Source organism: Protopterus annectens, chromosome 10.part0, assembly GCF_019279795.1.
Source record: "Protopterus annectens isolate FY-2018-M chromosome 10.part0, PAN1.0, whole genome shotgun sequence".
Classification (NCBI taxonomy): domain Eukaryota; kingdom Metazoa; phylum Chordata; order Ceratodontiformes; family Protopteridae; genus Protopterus; species Protopterus annectens.
Window position 1 is genome coordinate 1,280,052,045 of NC_056744.1, and position 27,876 is coordinate 1,280,079,920.

The following is a 27,876-nucleotide window of genomic DNA, read 5'->3' on the forward strand; positions in this document are numbered from 1 at the left end:
TGTGTTAGTCTTGTGGGAAGTGCAGGGGTGCTTGCCCCTGCAAAAAGATTTTGGAGATATGTTTAGTGTATGTGACACTTTCAATTAAATGTCTTTTAATAATTTGTAGTTTCGATGAAATATGTTTTCAATAAAATTTACCACTTATTTTTTTTCTTTTTTTTATGAAATCTGCTTTAATGAATGGAAATTAACCATAATTATTCACATATACCTACCATTGGTTGAAAGCTGATATGAGTGATTGAAAATCAGCAGATCGCAGATACTGACTTTTTTCAGCTATGCAAGATTGTAGTATAAACAGGATGGGATAATTTGCCATTTTCCCACTGATGTGCAATTTCAGTGTTTGTATATATAATTAGGGGATGTGGGGGTTGTAGTTTCCATATTTGGCGTTGGTGTGTAGAGGGCTTGTTTATTTCATGCATACACATAAATAATTATACATATCTGTCTATCCATTTATATTATGATAGTTTTATTATGATGAGTATAACAAAAGGCAATAGCTTTAGACAACCATTTGGACATAGTCTGTTTTGACACAGGTTATCCCTTTTTCTTACATTCACGAGAAATGACCAATTGATCTGAAAAGCTGAAAGATTTAGTTGCAGCAAGATAGTACATGAGTTGTCTGTTGACATCCAAGGTATGGAGTATCCTTTCTCTTTCATTTTTAGGTTCAAGGAAGGACACCGGGAGAAGGATGGTTTGGATTAAAGTAAATTCAGATATCACTTTAGGCATAAAAGAAAGATTACTTCCCAAAAAACCCTGTCCATATGGAAAATGAGAGATGATGGATTCACCGTAAGAGCTTGAAACTCAGATAACCTTCTTGCAGAGGTCAGAGCAATCAATAACACTGTTTTCCATGTTAAGAACCTCAAGTCAGCCAGATTATCTGGTTCAAATGGAGTAGTTATTAGCTTCTTTGGCACAAAATTAAAATCCCAAGGAGGGTCCACCATTTTCTTGCAGGCCTCTTATGCAAAACTCCCATTTAAGAACATTTTGGCAAGGGAATGCATTGAAAGAGGAGGATCAAGGGCAGACATGCTGAAATGGCTGATAAATGAACTTTGATAGAGGAATAAGAAAGGCCATAGAATAGTAACTCTTGCAAATATTGTAAAACAAGAGAAACACTAGTCCTGAATGAGTGCTAGTTATGTTGCTGGCACCAAATAGAAACCTTTTCCATTTGCTAATATATGATTTTCTAGTTCCCTCCATTAGTACTTGCTGCATTTCCTCAAGAAACAGGTGCCTAAAAGGTATTAAAACTCTATCATCCAGGAGGTCAGTTGAAGATGATTCATGTCAGTGTGTGTATAAGACACCCCTGTACTTCTGTGACTATGCCCCATCTGTAAGAAATCCTGTGGTAATTGTCCAGAACATTTCCAAAAGAAGGAAGACCATTGTCACCTTTTGCAGAAGGTAGTCACCACACTGATCTTGGGGAACTCTTTCTGAATCTTCAGAAGTATCCTACATATTAGTGGAAAGGGTGATATAGCACTCAGGAATTTTCCTGCCCAAGTAAAGAAAAGGAATCTGTCTTCCAGGCCTTCTTGCATAGAGTCTTGGAACAGAATCTTGCCAGTTGACTGTTCAGAAAGGAGGCAAAGAGGCCTACTTGAAGAACTCCCTACTGAAGGATCAAATCTTGGAATATCCCAAATCTAGTTTCCATTTGTGAGGGCCTGTCCTGGTCCTGTTCAGCTTGTCTGCTACAGAAATTTGATCTGACAAAATATAGGATACCTGTAGAGTGAGGATGTGCTGTGAAGCTATATCCCAAGCTAACATGGCTAGTCTGCAAAGGCGGTAAGAGCAGGTTCTCCCTTGCTTGGCAATATAACACATAACCACCTTGAATACAGCAAGCATTTTCTTAATGTTTATATGCTTCCATCTGACTTTGGTGTCCCACACCTTTTGCACTTATATCCCTAATGAAAATGCTCCCTAAGCAAAGTTTGAAGTACTAGTGATAACTGACTGCACTGGAGCCAGTAGGGTGAAGGGAGTCTTACATTTGAGGATATCTGTCGTCTCCACCAACTTGTCTTCTGACAACCCCTATCACTAGGATTTGAAAAGATAAAGGATGCTGGGACCAAACAGATTTCAGATACCACTATACCTTTATTTTATTTTATTTAACAGTTGTTTACCAGGAAAGTCCAACTTGGAACAAAGCCAGTTTTCAGCGGAGGCCCAGGGAGAAATGCTCCAGATGCATGTCTTTGAAACATGGGAGGAAACCGGAGCACCCACAGGAAACCCACACAAATGCAGGGAGGACATGCAGACTCCGCACAGAAGGCAGTTCAGCCGTGAATCAAACCAGAAAACCTCTTGCTATGAAGCGACTTTCTCATGTGGAGTCTTGCCAGGGGTATCATGAGAATCATAGATGCCTTGAGACCCAAAATCCTGAGATATTTCCTCAATGTGACCAATCTCTAAGTAGAAAATATTAGAAATATATCTAAATAAAGATCTATTTTTTTTCCTGTGGAAGAAAAGATCTTTGAACTGAGGTGTCTAGTTTACTTCTCATGAGCACAATCCTGTGTTAAGGAGTCAAGAAGTCTTTTGAATGTTCTCTTGAAATCCCAGCTTGTGTAAAAGATCGTTCACCCAAGAGAGAGATTTCTGACACATTGAAAAACAACTCTCAAAGATAAACAAGTCATCTAAATATGGAAAAATGTGAATCCCCTGTAGCCTGCAATGAGCTATAACTGGAGCTAGACACTGTGAATTCTCTTGCTGCAGTGGGTAGTCCAAAGGTAAGGCAGAGAACTGATGATGTGATCCAGACACACAAAACCTTCGGAAACATCTGAAGTCTGGATGGATAGGGATGTGATGATAAGCATCTTTGAAGTCTAATGTCACCAAGAAACATGAAAGAGGAAGAAGAGGTATCAGGTTGTGAAGATACATCATTTTGAATTTGGGCACCATCACAAACAGTTTTAGGGAAGAACGATGCAGAACTGGTCTCCATGTATTTTTTTTTTTTTTTTTATTGGCACTAAGAACATTCTTGAATAAAAACCCTTCCTCAATAGGGAAGGCCTATCTGGTTCTATCTCTCCTTGGGACACCATGTGATGAAGAACAAGTGGAAACAAAAGAGTCTGATCTGAGGGATGAAGAATGGTCCCATGGAAATAAGGAATTTCCTCCCACTGCCATCTGTAACCCTGACAAATGATTTTCAAAACTTGTTTGTATAAAACAATCTATTGCTAAAAAGAAAAATGAAGATTCAGATTTTCTGGAAGAACAAGGGGCCAGGGTCGTAGGACGTCACAAGATCTCTTTAATAGTCATTCAGACTTACTGAGTTGTCCCTTGTTTGAGGAGGTTCGAGATTTCATTTTGGAACCCCCTTGCCATTTTTTCGTAAACATTTGTTTGCCTGAATTTTGTTGAGACTGTTTAATCTGTTTTTTTTTGCCACAACTGGTTGAGGAGATAAAAAATTCCTTGGACAATTTGGAAAAGGAATGCTGAAAAAGTTTAGAGATTCTCTGCGTCAGCTTGCCTCTTTCATCAAACTTTTAGATCACTTCTGCAGCAGATTGACCAAAAACTAAATCTCAGTCCAAGGGAAGATTTAAAATCTCATGTTTAACACCATCTGTGAGGTTCTGACAATGCAGTCATACAAACCTCCTCAAAACAGTACCAGCAGTCATAGCCCTGGAAGAAGTATTCACAGAGCCATACTCACTCTGCAAATAATGAGTAGTGACCTGTGCAATAGAAGAAACTAAGTTATTTTAAGAATATTTTTCCTCACAAGAAGAAACTGCTGATAAAACATTCTTTATACTTTCACAATTTGTGAGAACAAACATTAACATATGAGCCTAACAAGAATCAGTAGCATGAATGTAACCCTGAGTCAGACTCAGTAAACTAATCCTATCCAAAAAAATTTTGAGGAGGAGTAGATACAAGATAGGTGCAAGGTTTGATTCCCTCAGCCTCCATTACCTAAGTGTGCAACTCTGAACAAGTCCATTAACAAGACACCCCTCCTGGGTTGAGTCTGGAAAAGGTCCATAGAGATCAGTGCCCTACCCCGGAAAACAAATAAAATAAAAAATCAATGCATGCTGGATTTTTTGTTTCTTTTTGACAGGAAAAATGGGGCCAACTGTGTGACTAATGGCAACAGCTGCCTCATTAGGGATGGCACAGCATTCTGACACAACAGAGAAACCTTACCCACTATATCTCCCAGATCTTAAAAGAATGGCTTTCCTTGACCACTGAGGGAACCTCAACAGATACAGAGAATGTGGCTAGCTCCTGGTCCATAGTGGCTGTAGGTGCTACAACAGAGAGATCCGGGGTAAAAGATGAGGGGCCTGAGGTACAACAAATGGCCACAGCAGTCACCCACCAGCAACTAAGGCAAATTGCTATCCCCCTGTGGTGGCAAAGGCTGTTTGTTAATTTTGGTAGTCTGTTCCAAGGTCAAGACAAATACGATGCCTCTTTCCTAGGGAAGACAAGCAGCAATTGCCGGTAAACACTACCAGTCCACAAAAGTTAATTTTTTGACATGAAAAATATAGTAAAATGCATTTCAAAACACTATGCCAGCCCCACAAAACAAAAATAAACACAATTTCTCCACAAAAAATGTTTTCAGTTACTTTACAGTACTATTAAACTGATAGGGAAAAACAAGTCCTCTGTTTAAAAGCACATTACAGTCTCAAGACAGCTCATAAAAAACACTACTAGCTTTAAAATAACTTTACTGAAGAGGAAAGTAATAAAACATCAACATAATTAAGAAAAGGGAAATTTTTCCCCAGAGGAACTTATCTGTCCAGCAAAAGGAAAGCACAAGCTGACTGTCAAAAGTCTCAGAGGAGCATTCTATTCCATGTTAGTAATGCTCTGAAGGGCTTCACACCCAAACTTGTCTTTTAGTCAGCTCAGCTTGAGCTGCTTGATAGTTTGGGAGCATGGAAGGTGCACTGAAGCTTTAGAAGCTGCTGGCTTATATTTCCTTGGTAGGATATAACCCATATAGCTAAGGCTACTGCAACAGTGATCAATACAATGAAAAATTATTCATCCTGTGAGTAATAGAAGCAGTGCCTTTAGATCAAAGTACCAAAGGCTTCTACTCCGGAATGGTTCTGGTTCTAAGGAAAGAGCTTTGATCATGAACACCAGTTCTAGATATTTCCTTCTCATGCTGTATGTGAAAGTACTAAAATTCAAAATGCCGACTCTCCAGAGTCTTTTTTTTTCACCTGAATTTTATTTTTTTTTTTCGGGAAAAACAACAGACAATAAACATTTGTTATGTTTTCACTGTTGCATTATAATTAAGATTCATACATTTACACATTGAGACAATTGAGAGAGAACTCAGTGCTGACTCTCAGATGCCATATAACTAATTAACTCATATGGATTGGACCTCTCTGTGGGATCATAAACTGTTACAAATACTTTTCCATTCCTCGAGGTTAGCAGAATGGATGGTTGAAGTTTTGTAAGAATACACAATCTGGTTTAAATGTTGTCTAATGAACTGGTCAAATTTTAGTATAGTGATAGGGGAAGGAGGGTTCTAGTGTTTAGCACAAAACACTGTTGTTATACTAGCCAAGATCCATTCCATCTTCCACTCCTTCTTCCTACTTTTTCTTAATGAGAGGAGGGATTCCTAGTATCCAAAATTCCCAATGTTCTCTTAATGGGAACCCAGTTGCTTTCTGGCCCAGTAGTTGTACCTGACACCAGCAAGTTTGGATGTTGGGGCATCTCCAAAATATATGCAAATTATCAAGATTTAGTCAATGGCATCCCCAACAAAATGAGTTCACTCTTTTTGCTGTCCTAGCATGGCACAAAACTACCTAAACTGAACTCTAAGCTGCTGTTCTGTGTTTCTGCGGCAGTGTTTCAAGTATGTGGGAGCCATCCAAATATCATTCTACTCTTCTTCTGACAACAGTACTCCCTTCTGAGTCCACCATATACTCTCAATTAACATTCTTAAAGCTCTCACTTGTTTATCCCTACAAATCCCTGTATATCATCCCTATAGTACCACATCCCATTTCACTCTACTTTTCCTGTGGTATCCTCCTACACCTTCTTTTTACATGAACAATGTGCATTATCCTTTTTTGTGTGAGATGTATGTATACTGGCCAGTCTAGAGCCCTCAATCCAAATAATCCACTCAAAACAGGGAAATCGCAAATTTGTCCTTTCCATGCTCTTCACAGAGCTGCTTTTAGTTTCACAGGTCTTTATCTTCCCAAAAAGCCCCATCTTTCCATTTTACATATTTTCATGACTAAAGGATCTGTCTACAGTGCCAGACACTGCAAACAAAGTGAATCCTAGAGTTGTAGTATGGGAACCTACTGCAAACTGAAGCTATTTTTTCCTTCTTTGTTCAGCATCTATATTCTTCACATCAGCCTGAGTCTTACTAGCTCATAACAGCAGATTCAACTTACATGCTAGAGTGTATCTCCCTAACTGGTGAAGCCCTGCATGTCTGTATATTTTAGCTAGGTAGCTGATATTATAGGAAATGTTTCTGCCCCCCTCCCCCCAAGCACACAGGTCTTAATACCTTCCTGCACAGCCTTCATGTTTGGGTGCTGAAATGGGATAAGTATGCTCCTAAATGGAAAGATAACATATGGCTTTACCATTGTATGAACAACTTTTATCTAAACTGGAAGTGTGTTGAGCAGCTATACTTTAGAGCATAAGTTCACAACCTTGGCTAGTAACCTATGCAGGTTTTCTTCTACCACAGCCAAAACAATATGGGTTACTATCAGTCGGAGATATAGACAGTTTGTGGTTTCTGGTACCATGGCAGAGTTTGCCTCATTTAATTGGTCAGCAGAACTCACCAGAGCCAATCTAGCAACATTACAGTGCAACCCAGAGGCATCACCAAATGACTTAAAAATTTTCAAAATTCTGCTAATAACCCTTTGAATATTACTTCTTAATACAGCACAGTCATCAGCAAAGCAATATAAGTGAACTCTTAATCCCTTGTTTATGCTCCATATCCACTAAGTATGCCCGTACCTTAACTGCTAACCCCTCTTTGACTTAGAGGAATAACCCATGAAAGAATGGGTAGCCTTGTCTGGTACCCCTACTAATTTTACCTAGTCTAGATACATCCTCCATTTACCACTATTGTAAAGGTGGGTCAGCATATAAAGCCTTATCAACACCTCAAAATGTTGAAAAGCCCAACTAACCAAACCAAAGGCTTTAATGATGTCAATAAACACCATACCAGCTTATCTATTTTCCTCCAAATGTGCTTAAGATGGGCAGCACCTCCCCCCAGTTGTCAGCTATGTCCTACCACTCACAAAGCCATTGTGGCCCTCTTCAATTAACTGTGGATGCAAGGCACTTAGTCTTCCTGCCAAAATCTTCTCCAAAATTTTCACATCCACTTTAATTAGTGAAATAGGTTTATAATCACTGACCTTCAATAGATCCTCCTCTGCATTTTAGGATTATTGAAATGATAGGGTAACTCATAAAAGAGCCTTACTGTTTCTCATTAACCTGAAAATTAAAGATTCCAACAATTCTGACTATATATCCACCCCCTCCCACTTACAGAATTTAGTGAGGAATCCATCTGCCATTGGGTTTTATCGGATTTAAGTTATTCCTTGTTGATGTTTGCTTTCTATCCCTGTTTCTGCTCATTGCCACTAATTTCCCATTCTGTGGGGGTTTCATTTAGCTTCATCCTTATATTCTAACACTCCATCGTGGGTATACAGATGAGGAATGGGTTGCCAGAAAGCCCATCACTTATAGAGCCAGGCTAGGTTAGGTTTAACTTCTGATTTAACCATCAAAATAAACCTTTCCTTCTAATCTTGGCCTCATCCTCACTGGTGTCTAACATAGATAGCTCTGTGCACAATTGCACTTCCTTTAACTGTCTTATTATCTCTATTCATAATTAGCTCACTCTGTACTTTATTCAGAGATAAAGTTGCTTCTTTGCATGCTTCTTTTTGTCTCCTGTGATATCTTTCTGCCTCCATCAGGTCCTCCCCATCATAGTCACTTTGTTACCCTCCTACCAGTTCCTACATGGCTCAATATCTTTCCTTGGGTTCCTCTCCAGCACATTTGGATTAAAAAAGTTCCTGTCTTCCTGAGCCAGTTATTCCAGTTAAATTGCTCCTATCTTCATCCCCTAGACTGCACCTGATTACTATCCGTAGAAAGCTATACCATGAGGCAGTAGTCATCTCACAAGAGAATTTCATGTATGCTACCTTATACATGTCATGTTTCTGCACAAATATCAAGTCAATTCGGCTACCTTTAAGTGAAATTGTACTACTGAAGAGTCTATAGGCCCCCCCCACACTCTTTCTTCCCTTTTCATCTGAGGTCACAGATTATTTTCTAATCATATTTTACAGTATCTTTGGACACTGAGAGTGTATAAGCAGCAGGTCTAGTATCATATCTCTTAGGCTTCCACTTGTTTTTTGCTGACTTTCTTGATTCTGCTATCATACAGAATGGCTCTCTGGCCAGGTATAAGTGCCAAATACATGGGTATGATTTTTATTTTACACAATGTGTCATTTTAAAATACTCTGACTAACAAGATAACTTTCAGTCCAGCTTTGTATTATAACATAATTGATGCACTTTTTGCATGCCACAACTAATAGCTAGCTAAATTCATTCCATCACTGTGGCATTCTGGATAGGTCCCAGAGCAGACATTCAGAGAGCTGATGATATTATGCTTACACTACACATCACCACATCTAGAGTGCTAAGAAAGAAAGAAATAGTAAAAACAGCTTAAGTTTTATAAGCTGAAACAATTCAAACAGTATTAAACATCTCAGTCTGCAACAGATGACAGATTGCATGCACAAGTTGTGTTTATTTGTAATGAAGCACAAAATGGAATAGAACAGAACCTGCATACACAGGCTTTGTTACTTTATAATGAAACATGTGTTAAGTCACACAGGACTTGCTATGTATACGCTTTGGCCCTTCATTTATTCATATTGCTGAAATTGAGTATTTTGAATCGGTCTGATACCTAATACCTAAAGTCTACCTATCCAGGTTTGTGTTACCTAGTTGCTATTCTACTTGGTTTGGCTTGAGTGATACCTAATACATTACACATCTCAGGTAAATCATTAGTACATATTGTGATCTCACATATTACTAATTTGTTTTTTATATCTGCTAGGGCTGTCCAGTGTACATATGCCATACAGCTGACTTCCTTTGAAAAGATTACGTTGCAGATGTTTTTCCCCAAGAGGCCTGTTTCTGTTTGAGCAATATGAAGGCCAAAGCCACTGAGATAAATCAGAGTCCTTTTTGCCCTTCGAAAGTTGAATTTATGCCTGTGCTAACATGCAGATCTCCCAGAGGTTTGCAGGTTAAACGCTCAGACTTCCTTGAATACTGTAAGACATTAGATGATGTTTTTATTGGACAGCTAATTTACTATCATTACTAATGCTAAATTATACAGACTAGGCAAATGACCAGATGATGACCAGTCCAACATATGGAATTTTTGAATAAAAAAATTATAAAAGGCTTCATCTAATAAAATACAAAATATGCCAATATTTTAAATGTACAGACTTAAGAATCAAATAAAAATAAAATAAATGAACATGACTTACTAAAATACAGTCACTGCTAAGTGAATGCATCGAAGATTTATCACATGTAGAGTTTTGTATATAGCAGATATATGTAGTTTCAGCATCCAGGCCTTAATCAAAATTGTCCTCCAAATGATCAGATGGTATTACATAATTGCTTCAATATTATTTTCACCATATGCCGTATACTGTTGGAAAGCCAGGGACTGAGGAATTAAGCAAAATGGTATTTGTGCAATGATCATATCTCAGCAGGTTTTTCTTGCCCTTTAAGTAGATTAAAATTAATAACTTCACTAATTACTGCACTAAAATTTATAAGGGCATTTAGGCAAAACTCTCCAATGTACTGTCTTGCAGAACAACATAGTCAAAAATTAGATTAATCCTGTAAATCCTTCCTTTGTTAAAGAGCAGATGGGCAGGATGCATGTTAACAGAAAGTCTACAAATAGATAAAAGCGGTCTTTATGTCTGTTGGATTTTACAGGTGCAGAGGCAAAGCCACCCGGGGCTCAGTGCAAACTGCTTTTGTTGTATCCTCAACATCTGAGGGATTGCAAGTTAAAAAGCTGGTAATAAATTTGAAGGAAAGTAGATTTTACTGAAATTTAAATATTAAAAGAAGCAAGAAATCAAGGCATCACTGTCCATTGTCTCCAGCTCTATACATCTGCAGTCTTTCCGTGAATTTCATATTATATCCAACAGCATTTTCTGGAGGCATTCTAAAATTGTCCCTCCCCCATTTTCTGAGTTTGTAATGTGTCATCTGTCTACAATGTATTCATAAAAGGGAAAACAAATGGGATATTTATAATGGACTCATAATGCAGCTGTTTCCACATTTCTGACCTGCATGTTAGCAATGTGCAGTTTGGTAACTGTTATCCCAGGCCTTGTCCCAGAACAGCAAGACAGAATAACCAAACATTTAGACTTAATAAGTCTGAGATGTTGTTTCAAAGAATATTCCCTATTCCTTAAGGTACAGTTATGTCTAAGTTTGTATATATACGTTTGGGAGGGGGCGTGCCCCACACATCGAAGGTGCACAGAGCTTGCCCACCTATATTCCACATACTGTATTTCTGATCTTTCTGTTTTATAATTCAGAAGTTGATACTTTGTGAAGCACTGTGTATGTAAGCACCTGTGCCTAACTGGAATGGTGTGGATTAGAACTGCTATTACTGCAACACCTAGATAATGCTGTATGTATGATGGTGGCCCTACTAGCTCATTTCCTAGCAAATTCTTTTTCCAGTTCCTCTGGCCGATGTAAAACATGGCATATGTTCATTTCTTCATGTGCCTTTTGTCCTTATTGTTTCTGATTCTGTTTCTTCTGTTATCGGTCTGTGCTCTTTTTTTCCCTTTGTTATGTCATGCCTCTTACTGGGTTTATTCTGAACACTTTAACTCTCAGTCTAAGTAGATGGGTATTTGAAGGTGTTTTCCAGAGCATTACAGCTTTCACTATATAGGCTACAACAACAGACAGAAAGTAAAACTGAACATATCTGTTTGTATAGCTGTCCCAAGAAGTGTCTACAATTATAAAGATAGCACATAGGACACTATAGAAATGAATACACATCACTTGCCATCTAGCTGTAAATGACTGACAAACTTCGAAATGCTGGGTAAGTTTTGCAATGTCACATATTGCTCTCGGTAAACTGACCAGCTGTCATATTAACCAGTCATGTACCCAACGGCATACTATTTCATCTTAGAGCAATGAAAATAGTGCTGAAAGATGCAGTTGAGTATGCATCAGTTACCTAGAAGTAACATAGCTGCTTAGTTTAAGTTTTTTAAGCATAAGCCACAGTTTGGAAGTTGACAGCATAAGTAGAAAAGAACCTATACATATCCTTGAACTTAAACACAGGCAAGTATTCACATAGCATCATTGCCATCTATGTGAAAAGTAATACAATAAAGGAGAGAGAGGAAGGAAGAGAGAAAAATGAAAAGCAATTAAATGCTGACCTTCTTTATACAGTACCCCTACCAGTGATAATGCTAAGAAACAGCATCAGCACAAATACGTATAATTCAAACAGCTGCATTACTAGAAATGGATCAGATGCAGAATTCAGAGAACCAGTACTGCCTGCTGCCCCAGTGTCACAGCCATTAGTGTGTACCAGAATATAATTCCCACCTATTACATTATAGTCTGAAGAATCTGTTGGATATAACCAGATAGTGTTAAATAAAAGCAATCTGTAGGTTTTGAAGCAGAGCTATATCAAGGAAAATTGGTACCCCAGGCAGCATATCTATGCAGCACCCCTCTGCTTTCTATATTCACTAAACGACAGCTTGTAAGCTATCAATTTATTTTTAGATGGAAACACATTATTAGACTGTTAATAAATATGCTTTTTATGAACTTTACATGATGTCTCTAACCTATCATTTAATAGCAGCACAGAAAGTTTTTAAGAATGTATATTAATGTAGTAAGGTAAAAACTCACAGATATTCTGCAAACAGGAATGAATGATGACTATGTATTCATTTGTCCCTTTAACGTTTTGAGGTTTGAAGGACTGATAGTAGAGTGCAGTGGGTTAAAGCTGTGAATGTCATTCTATGCGCATAATATCAGTTACTTCATGCTACTTTTTAAAATTGCTTGACTCAGCGTAACTCAGTTAACAACTTCAAAGATCCTTGGTAGAGCCCTGAATAGAAGTCCACACCTAACAGATCTTTGTAGCATAATTTCCCTGTATGTTGTACAGTCTCTATTTATCAATGTAAAACTCATTAAAATATAGAGCCAATCACTCATACATTTCTGATACCTGTTTTATCATGACCATAGGTGCTGGGAGCTGGAGCACATCCTGGCAAGAATAGGACTAAGGTATGAAGTATGTGGGTCATCAGTCCACCACAGGATGCTTACATTTATACATTCACAGCTTGCACACTGCTCACTGCACAGTACATGACATTCACTACACACTGTACTGCACGCTGTACGCTGCACAGTGCATGCCACTCACTGCACAGTGCACACTGCTCACTGCACACACATCTTTATGTGATTTGTTGGGTAATCATCTCACCAGGTACATGCCTCTGACATGTGGAAAGAAACGGGAGCATCCAAAGAAATCCAGCAAGGACACAATGACAATATGCAGACTGCACAGCTATGATACCACACCCAAGAACTGAACTACTAAATATAGAATTTTGAGGTAACAATGGTAACAGCTGCAAAGCTGTCCTACCCAATTTATAATATAAACATTGTTCAATTGTCCTTTTTCTAAAGTGCTTTCGATTTTAAATATTTTTGTTGAGTCTGAGTTTGCTTTTACAGCTTGTAACAGAAAATAGCTTTTATAGTATTATAGTCCAAATAGCAAAAAACAAGTACTTTTCTTCAATTGAATTTGATTTATTATTAAAGCAAAATAAATAAGCCGTGCTACTTACATCTAATGTCAAGGAGCAGATATTCAAAACACACACCAAGGAAAATGCAAAATTGTTCAGAATATGCTATACCTGAAAAGATGGACCATGAGAAATACAGCACCATTCATTTCATTACAGATCCTTGACTGCCATTCCTCAAAGCACCACAGGCTCCCATTTAATCAAAATGCATTACAGCTGGTTGTCCCAACTGACACTAGTACATGGCCATGCAAGTTGTTAAAGGGCAATCATCAGCATATTTCTCTCATTAAGTTGGGGTAACCATCGAGCTGATTAAGATAGAAGAAGAGTGTAGTTAACTGCATGCTCACTGCATAAAGCAAATACAAGGATCAGCAGTGTCCGTCAATCGTTCCATTTGTTTCATGCAATTCTTGTCTTAATGTATGCATTTCATATTCCTTTCATATGAAAAGAGTGCTTTAGCAATGAGGTGCAAGGACCATAGGCCAGATTGCAAAAGCTTAGAAGAACACAAGTGACTCTTTGGTAAGTTGTGAACAGCAGAATAAACATAAGCAGGGCAACAACATGGACATACAGGAACTTCCACAAATGATCCAAATTGGGTAATAATCCAACATCTTAAGAAATTCACTTCGCTGAGAGCTCACCATGCCAAAATTTCTGTTTGACAACAAGAGTATGTTTCACAAGGACATTCAGACGCCCAAGTAAAAATAAAATGAAAGTGCACAACAACCTGCAGCTGTGATGCAGACAGAAAACTGTTGAACTGCATCTTATATTATGTGACCACGTCTGGGTCACTTAGCACAGCCTGAATACCTGTAATATCTATAATGATGGAGAGGGGCCAGATAAATGTGTGGAGAATACAAAAACATGCAACACATAACACACATCAGTAGTGTAGTGGTGGAGACAGACATGTAGACATATTGTGGGGGGACAATCATAGGAAAATACAGTGAGAATCTGCTGTGGGACAATATGAGGGAAAGCTGTCAAGGTAGGAATGACATTGCATATGCATATATTTCTTTTTTATGTATCGAGATTGTTTTTTTTGTTATAAGAAGAAAATAGTGTGGGGAAAATCAGTGTCAAAGTGAAACAGTAATAATACATGTGAGGTATGACAACTCTAAGAAAACAGATGCAACAAACAAGACAATCTGGGTGGGTTTGGTATGAATAAGAGGGCAATAGTTGGAATAGAACCAGGAAAGCCATCCAGTGATTGGTTACTCTGTATCAGGATGGAGTATGTGTAGTGACCATGCGTGCATATACAGTACTATAGTTCTGACATATGAATGGCCACTGAGTAGTGCATATCTGTACATAGCCGAATCTGTATGTCCATGTTAGCAGTCCAGGAAGTGATGCACAAGATCAGTTCTAGCATCTTTGACAAGAGCAGTACGTGCATCTTGCAAGAAAGATGTGGTGGCTGTACTACTCAGAGTGGGCAAAGACTCCTTAAATCCAACTTCATATAGGCTAGTTTAAATTTTTGCCCATGGTTATAAAAAGTTTGTGTGTGTACTAGCTAACAGAATAGCTAAGGTATTGCCAAACTGAGAAACGTGAATCGGTGTGGTTTTTGTGGATGGGACACAAACATATGACAACATTAATAGAGCAATATTGTACACAGACAGCATACATATAGGCTGCACAACATGGGTCAAGGGAAGTGAATAAACAGGGTAGGGATATCAAGAATGGCATGTGATACAACCATAAAAAATGAGTATTTGCTATAAATGCAAAAAACATGTTGTAACATTGATCAAGTTTTACTTTTTTGTGATGTCTGGAGGTTAGAAAGGGTGTGAGTGCCATAAAGTAGTGAGAGGAGGAGGTAATTAGTGGCAAGTGTAGTTTTAATTGACTTGGTCAGAATGTTTTTAGCTCTGTAAAGCATCTCTTGTTTTTGGTAAGTTTTTAATCCAATTTTGTACATGCAGTTCAAATTTAAGATTAGCATCCTCTATCATCCCTAATACTTTGGTATGAAAATTTCCTCAATGGTTGTATTATTATTATTATTATTATTATTATTATTATTATTATTATTATCAATGTTTGTATTATTGACTGTGTATAATACATCTAATTTTTGGAGAGTTCTTTAACCACATATCATACATGGTGATTGAATTTCAACTGGTCATTTAATATAAAACTCGATTATTTTATATGGTTTACATGTTCCAACACAATGCTGTTAACAGAGACAATAGTGAATAGTGCTGTTTTGATAGAAATGTGTTTTGTGGAAAAGACCGGTAATTTAGTTTTTTAAGGTTTAGAAGTAGTTTTGAATTATTTTGCTATATTTCAATTGTTAAAAAGATTATTGCATGAAGTCTTGGAGTTTAGACAGAGATTTAGCAAAGCAGATAGGGATGGGTCATTAATGTATAGAACTAAGGAACATTTTTTAGCAGTCAGCCAAGCAAAACAATCCTCCAACTCACCCAAAATTATACTGACAACCTATTAGAATAGAAAGAACTGGTATAGCAAATTAAGTTAAACACTGATAACCCACCAGGTCTTAATGACAGTCTCTCTTTGAACAGTATATTAAAAATTAGCTCACATAACATTTAAGAGAATATTTTATGTCACCATTTAGATCACATAACATTTAAGAGAATATTTGATGTCACTATTTATCAGTGTGGTATATTATATATGCTTATGGAACATATTCATGCATACAGTGTTTATATATATATATATATATATATATATATATATATATATATGTGTGTGTGTGTGTGTGTGTGTGTGTGTGTGTGTGTGTGTGTGTACATATATACATTTTTTTCATGTATGGAGTTTTTTTACATGTGGAACTTCTTCTGTCATTTTGTATAAGTATGATGCCAAGGATACATTTATAGCTTTACATTACATATTTATATATTTATTGTGTTTACAGATCGTATGTAGTTATATTTAATGTGTTTGATTATTTTAAAGAAGATTTTTCTAAATATATTTTAAGTGCAAGGTTGAAATATTTCTATTTATTATTAATATTGTTTTTTAAAGTTTTTGATGTGTTTATTAACTATTTATTTAATATTAATGATATGAAAATTAGATTAATTGCGATCGGTCGTTTCAAGTATAAAAACAATTACTGTGCAACCTATAAAATATACTTTGATGAAGTCCATTTTAATGTTAATTAGGGATAAAAGTGCTTAGTATATTATAATAAATGGTAGAATTCATCATGTCTGGTTCTTCACCTTTTGTAGCAGAGTAGAGGTCATTTATGGATATGTTGAAAAGTACTGGGTCTAGTATAGATCCTCATGGGACACCAGAACTTACTGGCAGGAAGGTAGAGAAATCATTTTTCCATTTCACGCTTGTGCTCTGTCTGAGAGGTAGCTATGGAACCACTGCCATGAAGAACTGGTGAGCCCTAAGGATAAGAGTTAATATAAGAGTTTCTGGTGGGAGATAGTATCCAAAGCTTTTGATAAGTTTGTGAAGATGGAGGAGACTAGGCTTTCAGCCTTTCTGTAGGTGTTGACAGAATTAAAATTCAGCCAAACAGTAGTTGTGCTGCGATGAGGAGGGAAGCAATGTTGGACTGAAGACAGAAGCTGGTTATCTACTACATAGATGAGAAGGTGAGTATGAATACATTTTTCTAACATTTTTGATACAGAAGATAAAATGACATTGGTCTGTAGTTTGAAAGATCTGTACTGATTCTATACTTGTACAGAGAAATAATGAATGATTTTTTTCCCATATCAAAGAGATTTTATTTTAAGACATGGATCAATTTGCTAGAGCAGAAAATGGTTACACAACATCCTCAAATGCTCTTTTAAGATATTCACCAGGTAGGTTGTCTGGGGAAGTTGTATTAGGCTTTATTTATTTATTTATTTGAGGTATTTTCAATGATATCTTTGGGAACTAGTTGGAAGGGAAAATACTGAAGAAGACTGTCATACTGAGTAACAACCCCAAGAGCTTGACTTGGCACCTTGTTGGTTAACGACTTTGCTGCCTGTATAAATTGGGTATTGAATTGGTTAGTTATGGTATAATTTTGTTTCTGTGTGCTTGGTGCTGACTGTGTAGCTTGTCCTGGATTTAATAGTTTATTGACTGAGACCCATAACAGTTTTGGATTATTATTATGTATGTGTGTTTTGATTGGTTGAATAGTAGGCTTTCGTATTTTTAGTGATAAGTTGGTTTATTAGGTTTCTTAGTCATCTAAATGCTAGTCAAGAAGGATATATTCTATTTTCTATCTAGAAATTCCCTGCTTTATCTCTTTGTTTCGTGAATTGTTTAGCTACTAAGGATAAGCAGGGGGCAGAGCTGGCTTGGACTCTTTTTTTATGCTGAGGGGGACTGATGTGTTTAGAGCATCTAGGAAGATTTTGTTGAACTCGGTGATAGCATCATCTATGGAGAAAATATTAAGTGACTATCAGTTAAGGAGATGTAGTATATTATTAAAAGTGTCTTCTTTGTGAAAAGTGTTAAGTTTCATACCAAGCTGTAATGATGTGTTTTGGGGCTGTCGCTTTGGTACCTTATGCTGTAGACTTATAAGTCATTGCTTAGACTGTCTGACAAAGTTCTATGGGAAGATATTTTACTAGGTGCTAGGATCAAATCAAGAGTTCCCTGTATGGCTGTGGCCTTGTTATATCTAGATTGTACAATGATATGTGTGTATGAGTTTGTGGAATAATGAATATTTTTTTCCATAGCAACACAACTTTTTTTCAGATATGTCTGTATTTTCAGATTGTATTGTTTGCCAACCTATATTAATATCACCCAATATTATGGTTTCATAAGGGATTTTTGAGGTAACTTAACAGAGAATATCTTCCAGTGTTTTAGCACTGTTACCTGGGAGTATGTTTATACCCATGATTGTGATTGCCTTGTGAGTGCTTAGCTTTTAGTTTTAGTATGATTAAATAAGATTTCTAAGTTTGAGAAAGTGATCGGGGTGTGAGGGGAAAAGAAAGTTATTTAGTAGCTTTTGTAAAAAGTAGAGACATCACCACCTTTTTTGTTGGCTCAGTCTAATCTAATAAGTCTAGCAGGGCAGTCTCCTCATTTTTTCTGGCATAGCCAGGTTTCTGTAAGATGTCAGAAGTCTGTACACACTTCAGAGAGTTTGTTATAAATACTTCAAACGTTGGTATGGTATATATGAAGGCCAGGTAGGGAGTGAGGATTAGGTGTTAGTGGTAAAGGAACTCACAGAGATATATTGCGAGGTACTTGTATGTTCTTAGTTGGGCTTGGTTTTAAGTAAATGCCGCTGCTATGTTTTATGGTTATGCAGGTGTTATGGTACAGTTAGGGACATTTTTGCTTAATTTTATGTTTTAATACCCAGTTTGTGAGTAAGTGTTATTTGCTTTAGATAACTGTATTTGAATATAGGCTATATGAGTGCTAATATAGATAGTGTGTGATAGGGAGATCAGTTTCAGAAGTATTTTGAAATTGATTTCTTTAATTTTGTTGCAGGTTTTCTTTAATATCCTAGTTTGTTTGTTTTGCACTTGCTGGTATTCCTATTACTCAAAAATATGTGGAATGGAAAAAATAACTTTAAACTGCATTTTCTTTTTCTGAGAGTTAGTGAGACATTGTGGTTAAAATATTGGGAGGGTGGCCTAATGGTTAAGGTGTTTGCCTTACACACACAAGGTGCAGGGTTCAAGTCTCCCAAGGGATAATTGGCTAAGCTTAAAATGGCTTGCAACTTGGGCAGTTAGCCTAGTACTGACCCATGAATCAATCTCTCTCTCTCTCTCTCTCTATATATATATATATATATATATATATAGAACCTACAGTGGGCTCATTTTCCTGAAGAAATGATTTAGGAAGTTGCCTGTTTAAAATTTTCTGAATTTTTGTGGGAGTGATTTTGCTTTAATTCTTGGATGTTTTAATTTGGTTAATGGAAATGTACTTGGGTGTTTTTAGGTACAGAGAGTTGTACTTTTGAAGAAAAAGTGTCATGGATCTAAAGTCACTGTAGCTGTAATTCAGGTTAACATAAATTAATTCCAGAGTCACAGTCATCAATATATATTATCCTCCCTGGGAACTATTTCCTTTGCCTTTTTATTTGTGGGCAAACCATGTTGTTGCTGTGATGCTTTCAAGATCATTATGATGAGTTTGTCCTTCATAATATTGCATACTAATGCTTCACTTCTAGAACTCAATAAAATGAGATGAAATCTCCACATCCATTTGTCTAGGACACATACCAGATTACCTGATTATGAATGCTAAATATGGCCTATGTGAACTTGTACTTAGCCTCCTTAATCTAAGCCTGCCAACTGGTTACATTCCTGAAGCCTATAAAACAGCCACTGCAATGTCATTACACAAAAGTGGCTCAACAAAATACCTTGGTAAATATAGATCCATTAGTTTTACTACCCTACCGTGTAAAACTATGATGTGTAGTAGCTTATATATCTTTGATCTGGACATTGAAAATCTGTTAAACCTCATCACTCTGACTCTGCCTAAAGAAGTTACTATCTCTTACTAGCTTCTTTGAAAAAGTCACCAAAGCAGTGGATAGTGGTTACTCTGCACATACACTATATATAGGCCTTGCCAAGGCTTGCCACACTATTTCCCATACAGACATTATTGACAAACTTGTAGGTTCATAGGAGGTTACTAGGCTAATGACTCTAGAGCCTTTATAAGCCTAGCCATGTAAAAACCCAAGTACCCCTTTTGATAATAGCTAGATAGTTGTTTTTAGAAGAGAGAGATTTTATGATCAGCACCAACTGCCTCTGTTCATGAGGGGACATAGGTGCCAACCAAGGGTGAATTTACGGTCACCCATCCAGTTGTCGTGGTTTTGCTTGAATAGCATTATTGAAGTAAATTAAGGTTATTATAGGTAAGTACTAGGCTAGCTGTCTTTGTGGAACAGAAAAAGTCCAATCTTTCCGTGGTGAAGAAAACAGTATTTAATAATACCACAAACAGGCAAAATTAGCGCTTTCGTCTTGAGCACAACACTTCATCAGAGGCAACAAGGGCTAATTTTGCCTGTTTGTGGAATTATTAAATGCTGTTTTCTTCACCACAGAAAGATTGAACTTTTTTCTGTTTTGCTTAGTGGCTGGAAATATACTTTTTCGATTTTTTTGAGTAGCTGTCTTTGTGGGCCATTTAAAGCTTAGCCAGTTTCCCTCAAGGATGAGAATCAAACCCTTTACCATGTGTCTGTGAGGTAAGTACCTTAACAATTATGCCAACCTCCAACCCTGTAAATGTAAATTTGAATACATATCCTTATGTTTTTCTGTGGATAGCTAACTAGTTGTCTAAATGAACCCATGTTGTTAGAGTTGTAGGTGCCACTGTTGAAAGCTGAAGTTACCTGTGGTGTACCACAGGGCTCAGTGTTGGGCCTTGTCACATTTGTCATGTAATTCTTGGACCATCAGCCTAGCACTTCTGTCCAATAGTTACTGTAGCTAAGTTTGCAGATGAATGCAAATTGGGAACTTTCATTCAATCTTCCACTAACTTACAATTGCTCCAATATGAGTTATACCATTTTATCAACTAATGCAAGGATAATGGTCTTAAAATAAATCCAAAAAATGTAGTAAACAAAACATTTCCTGTGCCTGATATATGACACACCCCTCCACTTAGATACTGTCATATGGGGTTGATGTCCTCTTCTAGATAAATCCTTGCACTTTGACCATCATGGCCCTACATTAGTATAGAAAGCGTTTCTGTCTGGGTTGTCTAATTTTCAAATTCTTTGGAGTCCAATAAGATTTTAAAAACATTAGATTTTGTATATTCCTGTGTCGAGAGTCTTTTAGTTTCTAATCGATTAATGGCTAATGTGTTATTTTCATCTATCAGGGCAGCAACAAACTTTTCTCTATGATTTTCCTCCAGCCTTTTTGCAATACGTTTCTGAGAGTTATGACTTGAGTCCTATAAAAGTTCTATATCCATCCTGTCTTTCTGTATTAGCTGATAATGAATATGTCTTATGAGTTTTTTTCTGTTTTTATTCTAATACCTAGCAATGGGTCTTTTTCATCCATTTCTTTGTAATCTTATTCCAACTGCATTAATCTGGTTTCTGCTGATTCTACTTTACTCCGCCTCCCCTTATATATTTGTTTCTTGATTCATTTATTTTGTTGTTACAGCCTATTACCCATTTCACACTCCAGTGGATTCATTATTTGTCTAATACTGACATATCATTTGTTCCATTTTTTAGAGAGATGACATACGTAGGACTGGGTTTAGTTTCCAACAGAAGGTTGTGGATAATGCTTTGTTTAAGCTCAGGGGCATCTTGAGGGTACCATAGTCTGATCAAATTGTGGGTAAAATCTTTATAATGATCATTTAAAAAAAGTTTTTGTTAGGAGCTAAAGATTTATCCTACTGGTAATACCCCTTGTTGGCACTGTAGAAGTAAAGTCTTGGTTGAAAGGGTGCACTACACCCTGACCATAAACGAAAACGAAAAATAACACTCCTCCAGCAACAGTGTAGACCAAGTAACGTGAATAGAAGCTGTAGGAAGCCAATAACAAGTCCACCTTACGCAAAAAAACGAATTTATTCTTATTCAATACACATATAAAGATATAACCAAAGTGATAAGTGCTTTCGTCACTAGGACTTCAACAGATCTAAATGTACTATATTCAAGAGACATTAAATACACCTAGTTTGCATCATGTGACTACTAATTAATTAATTACACATTTTTTTAAAAACATTTTAAAATGACATTGTCTTACCAAATGAAATGTTTTCTTTTTAAAAAACACTTATAAATATACATGCTACACATAAAAATACATATAAATACTACTTGACAATATTCCCAACCCACTATTCTAATTATAAAAAATATGTAAAAATATTTATAATATGTGAACTATGTATTATTACAATGTACCAGCCCTATATTTTAATTCAGGCTTAATGCTTATATTTTCATTGAGCCCAGGATATATAATTGAATTTAATTTGAATTGCCATTTAGATTCTGCCCTCAGCAACAAGTTCTTCCAATCACCCCCTCTTACATTTTTTAGCACAATCTCCAAAATGGCAAACTTGAAATTGTGGTGGGGGTGTGTACTGATGTGTTTACTGAGCGCATTTTTGTCATCATTTTTATTTATACAATAAAGGTGTTCATAAATCCTGCGGTTTAATTTTCTTTCTGTCTTCCCCACGTAATAACAGGGGCATAACATACAAGTTGCTAAGTAAACCAAGCCCATAGAAACACAAGAGCCTGGTACTAAGGGCACTGCTAGATTAAAATCTTCAAGTCTAAAAAATTCATTTTCATTAATAAAAGAACAATAGTCACAACACCCACATTTACGGGTACCCCTCTTCTTGGAAGTGTTTGTTTTTGTTTTTTGTTCTAACAAAGATTTCAAGTTGAAATCCACCTTGTATGTAAAATGTGGCTCTGGTCCCATCAACTGGAATATGTCTTTGTTACATTTTAACATTGACCAATTGTTGGAAATGATTTTCTTCACCAAATCAGCTGTTTCCCCATAGGTAATTACCATGGCCTGTGAGAAATCTTTAATAACACCCCTACCTGTTACTGCAACTTCACTCCCTGTTCCTAATAATGGGATGTATCTTTCATTCCACAGGGAACAAACCTCGTCCTTAATACTAGTTACTAGTTCTGGTGGATATCCCCTATCTGTGAACATTAACACTACCTTATTAGTTTCTTCATCCAACATACTAAAATCTGAACACATCCTCACCACCCTCACCATCTGTCCTTTGATAATATTTTTCTTTATGTGAAATGGGTGGTTACTAGAAAAGTCCAAATAGTCGTTAGAGAAAGTTGGTTTTCTATATACCCTTGATGTGAAACATTTTTTATCATAATCTTTGGCTATAGTCACATCCAAATAATTAATGTTACCCGGGTCCCCTTCACCAGTAAACTTAAAATAGTCACATAAGTTGTTGATGTAATCCAAAAAGATTTTAAAAAATGTATTGTTGTTCCACAAAATAAACAAGTCATCTAAAAACCTAAAGTAAATTGACCACTCATCCTTAAAATGCGAAGTAAAAAGATACCTGTTCTCCCATTCAAATAAAACCAAGTTAGCAAAGGTTGGAGCACAACTGTTGCCCATAGCTACCCCTTGGGTCTGCTTGTAAAACTCACCTTCAAAAGTGAAAAAGTTATTCTTTAAAATAATATCCATCAGTTCCACCAAAAAGTTGATCATTTTGCCCCCCAAGTTACTGTTTTTAATTAAAATATCCTTAAAAAATTCCAAACCTAATTCGTGGGGAATAGATGTAAAAAGATCAACCACATCAATTGTGGTGAAATAACTTTCTTTATTATAGTACTCACTTTTGATTTGCTTTAAAAAGTCCCAGGAATCTTTAAGTATGTGATCAATAGGTTTCACAGACTTTTTTACTAACCTGTCAACAAACACTCCCAAGGGGTAGGTAATGCTATTTTTGCCAGCTATAATAAATCTATAAGGGGGATCCTTGGTGTTCTTGTGTTTTTTTGGAATCCCAAAACAAACCGGTATCATAGGGCGTTCTAAATGTAAAAAATTGTATACCTCCTCATTAATAGTACCCTGTAGCAGTGCATCCTCCAAGAAATAATTAATTTTACTATAACTAATATTAATTTCGTTTACTACACCCTGACCATCTACCAAATCTAGTTGTCCTATCATGGTGTTTAATAAAGGATTCTACTCTGTCTCATATGGTCGACTCATAATTTATCTAGATTCAAGTCAAGTACTGTATTAACCCCTCCTCCCAGTAGTTTTGTAATCTGGCTTCTCTTTGTGTTTCATTATTATCCAAAGACAAATGTAAATGATGTAGTATTACCTGTAGTGGGACCATAACATTTCCCTAATAATTTGTATGTTTGAGCCTTAATCATAGTAATTTTCCATCTTCCTTGCATGTCATTGCATTCTAATAATTTGGATCAACCTAGTGATTTATGAATTAAAATTATATCTCTTTTGGCAGATTTACACAGGCTTAAAGCTCCCCAGCCATTCCACTGCTTTGGAATCTTTGCTGTGTCTTTCATCCTGACTTTAGTTTATTGTAGGCACTCCACTTTTGATCTTAAGGGAGTTTTCCTGCAATTTCTTTTGAAGTGTTCTTCTATCTTGAGTTGTCATGCCATCAGTAGACTGGGTTGGGTATATTGCTTTATTAATACTATCTTTAAATGACTCATTAATTAGAATGACTGGGATGCTGGTCAGTTGGATGGACTAGGTGAAAGACATTAATTATTTCTCTCTTGCCTATGCAAAAAAAAAACTTTAACTGCAAACATTCTACATTTGCAATGACCCTAAACCACAATACCTTCTACTTTCTGTAAAAAACATCACACTTCTTTGGAAAAGATTGAAACATTGTTAGATCATCAACATCTGGTATACCTCTCAACCTCTTAGCAGAAGAAGTCTAGAGAAAGCCAAAAATAATGGCGGACAAAGACCTAAAAATTAAGACAAATTTTAAGTATTGCTCTTATAAATTTACAAAGTTTCTAAAATAAAAGTTGTATTAGCAAATATTTTTGAAGGATATAAAGTCAGAAACTCAGATGCCTTTCATTATTTAGCTACTTTAATCCTTACTGATTTGCCAGAAAATGTCTAATTTTATGAAGAACAGACCAAAATCTGAGGCAAAAATCTGACCATTCTGCAAAAACCTGGACAGTTGAGAATTATATCTGGACATGCACTGCTTAGTTACTAACTTTTGTTTTTCTGTATGATGTTTGACCCTGATGTCAGGATATGGAGCAGGTAAGGAAACTGAAACAGACAAAAACAAAACAAAAAATAAAACAATTAACAATGTTAATTTTCATAATGCCTAAAAAAATCTGGTATTAGAAGTTTTGCTGGTCATCATTAGAAGGCCAGCTGAAGACTGATACAGTATCGTGCATAGCTATTGTGTTCTTCATAAGGTGACAGATTGCATGCAGACTCAATCCCATAACTTTACATAAAAGAAGCAGGCAAGCAACACTTATTCCAAAGACAGAAGAAAAGCACAAACTCCTACAGTCCTTTCAAGTCATGTGCTGTGCAGATATATAATTCTATTCAGATTTCCATAGCCCAGCAAGGACATGCACTAAAAAAAAAACATTTATAAAGAAAAACACTATAGAATTACTTGTCGTCTTGAAATTCTTAGACTACAAGTGAAGTATACTTGGTAAATCATCTCAACCAATAACTCATTGCTTGGGCGGGGTATCGATCTCCTCTGCTTTCATAGGAACTGGAGATTTTTGATTCACTATGTCATCCAAGGAAATTTCCGTCATCTCCACATCTAATAATTCTATCTCTGGCCCAAAAAATATCCATATCTCCTGCATCATAATCAATGCAGGGGGAGATGAGGATGAAAGGTCAGTGTATACGCATGATGATAATACCAAGATACTCTGAAATTAATAGAGTCCATTCCCTCGTGGTGGGTGCAATAACTTCTTTGCATTTTTATTTTGACCTTTTTGCTTTTGGTAGTTGAAGGGGTATAAGGAAGATATGTTACACATTCCCCCTTTTTTACTATTTCTGGGAATTGTTTTTAAAATCAAATATTGTTGCAATTAATTATTTTCCTGAACTGAAGTCTTGTTTTTAATGCTGTCAGCAATATGCAGAACAGCAGGAGATCTTAGCTGTACTGTGTGAGCCTTTATTCTGAAGTTCCTGAAATATAGTGTCAAAGACTTATGTTGTAAAAACAGGACAGTACTGTAGTCAGGGTCTGTCTTGGCTGATGCTCCTGATCTTTTCGACTAGGACCCTAGTGATGTAGCTTTATTTAATATAACTTTTATTGCTGATCCTTGGCATAATGCTGTCCATTCTTTCTATGACAGTACTAAACTCCTCTCCCAGAGGTTTATGTATCTCAGTGCTGATAAACTTTCTAGGATAACTACCTTCAAAGTTGTCAGGTAAGTCAAGTATGTGGATGTTCTCCCATTCTAGGATGATTTTCTAGTTCATTAGTTTTCTTATTGAAACTAACATATGAGAAACAGTTGTGAGGAGCTTACTTCAGCCTGCTGCATTTGATGCTTGCTGTGGGAAATTTCCCACCGTTGGGTAGCTGTAAGCAACTGCATATGGTTAAGTTGATCCTTGTGGTTAGTGGTGATACATTTAATGTGGGATATAACCATGTCTGAGGCTTGAAACATTCTATTCAGAGTTTCCAATGTGTCCTTTAAGCATTTTATATCCCTCTGTGAGATTGTCTGACAGATCTGACATTCCTGTTTCATTGGCTACTGGCTGAAACTACTAGTTATAGTGTGACTGGCCAGTGAAGTGAAGTATAAAAAATAAAATAAAATACCTTAGCATAGTTTCATGGCAGTTTGGTACAGGGGATATCTATGTTGCTTCCTAATGCTCTACCTTTATATCCTGCATTAATTCATTGCATTAGATCACATTAATCAAAATATACCAGGACAGGCCAAAATGCATGCACCATGTGCAAATGCCTATGCATGTCCCCACAAATAAATGTATAAAGCCTAGTGATACTTTCCGACATTTCTCTAGTTACATCTTCCTGAAGCCTGTAGACATCTATACATGTTATTGAAAAACTTCATCTTAAAGGTTATACGATGTACAGTACAACTGCACTAATATTTCACCTCTGTCTAGTGCAGGTAAAGTGATAGTAATTGTTTTTCATATAATATTTTTATATTGTCATACATTTCATATATCTTTTAAATATTTCAGCAAATAAGTTGCACAGAAAGAACTGCTTAGTTTCATATGATACTTCTTGGTTGGATGAACACAATTTTGCTGACAGTAAAAAGTAATGCCTTTTGGCTATTCCCGGTTAATGGGTCACCACAGTGGAACTCCGGTCCACTAATGAGTGTCAGTGAATTTTTACGGTGCTGAGTTGCCAGCCTGACACCTAACCTTCAAAGAAGGCACACCCATTCACACTTGCACCTACCTGCATGTCTTTAATGTCACTTGACCGCGGGGAGGACATGCAGACTCCACACAGAAGGCGCTCCAGCCAAGAATCGAACAGGAGAACCTCTTGCTGTGAGGTGACAACACTAACCACTGCACCACCATGGCCTTAATGTGTGCAAATTGAATGGTTGCTAAGAGACTGTAAGTTGTTTACAAAATATTATAAACTCAATAGTTACTGTGTTTACTCTGATTTATAAAATCCAGTTTAAGACCTAGAACATAAAGAATACTTCCACTACAAAAATAGTGTGTGCAGAAAAGTTTCCCAATTACACTTCTTCAGTAATCCCTGAGAGTTGAAAGATATAAACATTTGTTTAAATGTGAAGATATAATCTGACTTCATCAACAAACCTAGGCTCTGCCCTTAAGAAATTCAAGAGCAAACTCCCCAAGCTCCATTGGATGGAATGGGTTAAGCAGTATATTATAATCACTTTTGATATTACAGGATTTGCCAAATGCTGGTGTGGTTTGATTGTTTTTTTTTATTATTATTTAATTATTTAATTTTGATAACTGGGTAATAGGCTGGC